This window comes from Sphaeramia orbicularis, unplaced genomic scaffold, assembly GCF_902148855.1.
Source record: "Sphaeramia orbicularis unplaced genomic scaffold, fSphaOr1.1, whole genome shotgun sequence".
Classification (NCBI taxonomy): domain Eukaryota; kingdom Metazoa; phylum Chordata; class Actinopteri; order Kurtiformes; family Apogonidae; genus Sphaeramia; species Sphaeramia orbicularis.
In genome coordinates, this window is record NW_021941741.1 from 220,829 (window position 1) to 224,448 (window position 3,620).

Here is a 3,620-nt window from a genome sequence, read left to right on the forward strand (position 1 = left end):
CATTAGTGTGGTGGTCTGTGGTCTACAGTGGTAAACAGATGTCATTAGTGTGGTGGTCTGTGGTCTATACTGGTAAACAGATGTCATTAGTGTGGTGGTTTGTGGTCTATAGTTGTAAACAGATGTCATTAGTGTGGTGGTCTGTGGTCTACAGTGGTAAACAGATGTCATTAGTGTGGTGGTCTGTGGTCTACAGTGGTAAACAGATGTCATTAGTGTGGTGGTCTGTGGTCTACAGTGGTAAACAGATGTCATTAGTGTGGTGGTCTGTGGTCTACAGTGGTAAACAGATGTCATTAGTGTGGTGGTCTGTGGTCTACAGTGGTAAACAGATGTCATTAGTGTGGTGGTCTGTGGTCTATACTGGTAAACAGATGTCATTAGTGTGGTGGTTTGTGGTCTATAGTTGTAAACAGATGTCATTAGTGTGGTGGTTTGTGGTCTATAGTTGTAAACAGATGTCATTAGTGTGGTGGTCTATACTGGTAAACAGATGTCATTAGTGTGGTGGTCTGTGGTCTATACTGGTAAACAGATGTCATTAGTGTGGTGGTCTGTGGTCTATACTGGTAAACAGATGTCATTAGTGTGGTGGTTTGTGGTCTATACTGGTAAACAGTTGCGTCATTCCATATGAGATCAACAGATTTTATGAAAATTTCCCACCTGACCCTCTCAGATTTTTCTAAAATTTTATGTACTTTTGGAACATTATATTTGATGGAAAATCCTAAGTGTCAGTTCTTAATTGCAAATAGTTCCACAGTTCTTTCCTTTTGAAGTAGGTAGGGCCTACCCTAACACTGTGACCCAAATTCAGACTGTAAATATTGGTCTATTTTCAGCTTCTGTAACTTCTGAACAAGAGCTGGAGGTCTGAAATGTTCAGAATCATTTCACAGAATCTATAGTCCTAAGAAATAGGAAAATATCTACTTAAAATTTATAATTGCATGTTACATAGAATGACAAAGTGTAGATTTTACCCATCACGAACTTCTAAAATGCCACATTTGGCTGCTCATAACACAAAAACTAATCATCATATTCATTAGAAATTGTATGTGCTGTGTGTGCACATAGTGAAAATAAACAGTCAGTTCATCAGTTACTGCAGTCGGGTGGGGGCACATCCACACAGCTGAGGGTCCACCCCACTGAAGGGTCCTGTTTGTCTGAACTTCAGTGTTTTCTGAGGGCTTCATTCTGGGGTCAGAGGTCAGACAAACACAACAGAGACTTGTGGTTTTTTCACATGTTGTGTTTTCCAGATGGAGGAGCAGCTGAATGTGATTCTGCAGGAACTGAAGGAACTGATACCAGAAAAATGTTTAGACGGTACGACACTATTTAAAACTGTGCTTTTCAGACACAGGCCTGGTTAATACGTCCATCATTCATCTGATGACTATGATTTCAACCCATGGTTTCTCTGCAGGTGTTCAAAACCTGGTCAACAACTACAGCAATATTCGTGGACACTCCAAAGTTCTGTTTGATTTCCTCAAACCTCTGAAGGATCATCTCCAACCAAAAGGTCAGCAGTGCCTTTCTCTGTGTTTGGATTCCTCTGCAGAGGTTCAGAGCTGTTTTCAGTTTGCTGTGATCATGATTCTGCCCTGACACTGGAGACAAAACCTGGACTCATGACTCCAGCCCACACTGTAGTTCCATCACCAGAGACCGACTGTTTCATAAGCCGGTACTGAGACACCTGTACGTACTATTATGACCAACTGGAATGCTCCGATGTCTGAAAGGGAATCAGTTACTATAGACCAGGGCTGTCAAACATGCATCCTGGGGGTCAAATGCGTCCCCCCAAAGGGTCCAGTTCAGCCCCTGGGATGTTTTTGCCAAGTGCAAAAATTCCAAAGTCTTGAATTGAATTAAGCCAAAAAAAAAAAAAAATAGCTTGAATTAAGGAAAAAATTTTGAATTAAGCCAAAAAAAAATAAATCTTCAATTAAATAAATAAAAAAAAAAAATCAATTAAGCCAAAAAAAAAATCTCAAATTTAGTAAAACATCTTGAATTAAGCAAAAAATAAAAAATAAAAATCTTCAATTAAGTAAAAAAAAAAAAAAAAAAAAAAAAAAAAATCTTCAATTAAGCCAAAAAACAAATCTTGAATTAATAACTTTTTTTTATCTTTGTTTTAGTCCAAAAAATCCCATTAAATTGTGAAACTCTTTCCATTTCCAAACTCTCCTGTACCAATAAAATGTGACTAACCTGAACAAATGTGTCCAACCTGAAATGTCTGTATTAAATTCAGTCCAGTTTGAACTCTTTTCTTCCTGTTCCTCAGTGTTTAGTGTCTTTGGAGATCTGATCCAGAATGCACATGGACTAATGAGAAGTGGAGGAAGAAGACTGAGAAAATTACACTACATTTTCTTACGTTTTTTAATTTAAATTTAATTTTTTTCAGTTTTTTTTTTTTTTTGATAGTTTATAAAAGCAAGTATTTTCATAATTAAATAGGGTTTTTTTTACACTAAAACAAAGACAAAAACTTGGAGTTGTCATTATTTCTGGGTTCTTCTGTTCTTATTTTTCTGGTCCGGCCCACTGCAGATCAGATTTAGCTGAATATGGAACTGAACTAACAGGAGCTGGACAGCCCTGAGTTACAGCTTCTGTAAATGAAGCTGCTCATGTTCTGACCTGGACCACACACACTTCTCATCTGTCAGCCATCTCAGGATTGGTTTTCCATGTTATCATTACTATAAAGCTCTTCATGATCCTGGTTCAACTGATTCAACTTTGCCTTTGACCTTTAAACCCTCTGACTGTCCAGACAAGACTTTTTAATGACCCCTAAAGGCAGAACCAAAACCTATTGTCACCACACGACTCAAAGTAAAGAGACGACAACAGGTTATTACTGAAAGACTTCATGTATTTTCAGAAATTGTAATAAAATCAGTGTAATGTGTTGTTTTCAGTAGGTCAGTGGGTTAGAGTATGGAACCAACTGTACATATTCACTAAAGTCCATCTGGACTGAATGTTCAGAGTATTTCATAGAACTGAGATCCTGTATAATCCCATTGGATCCACCAGTAACTTCAGTTCAGTCCCTTTGTCCAGTAGGTGTTTGTCCAGTAGGTGTTTGTCCAGTAGCTGTTTGTCCAGTAGCTGTTTGTCCAGTAGGTGTTTGTCCAGTAGGTGTTTGTCCAGTAGCTGTTTGTCCAGTAGCTGTTTGTCCAGTAGCTGTTTTCCAGTAGGTGTTTGTCCAGTAGGTGTTGTCCAGTAGGTGTTTGTCCAGTAGGTGTTTGTCCAGTAGCTGTTTTCCAGTAGGTGTTTGTCCAGTAGCTGTTCTCCAGTAGCTATTTTTCCAGTAGGTGTTTGTCCAGTAGGTGTTTGTCCAGTAGCTGTTGTCCAGTAGGTGTTTGTCCAGTAGCTGTTGTCCAGTAGGTGTTTGTCCAGTAGGTGTTTTTCCAGTAGGCGTTGGTCCAGTAGCTGTTTGTCCAGTTGGTGTTTTTTCCAGTTGGTGTTTGTCCAGTAGCTTTTTGTCCAGTAGGCGTTTGTCCAGTAGGTGTTTGTCCAGTAGCTGTTGTCCAGTAGCTGTTGTCCAGTAGGCGTTTGTCCAGTGGGTGTTTGTCCAGTAG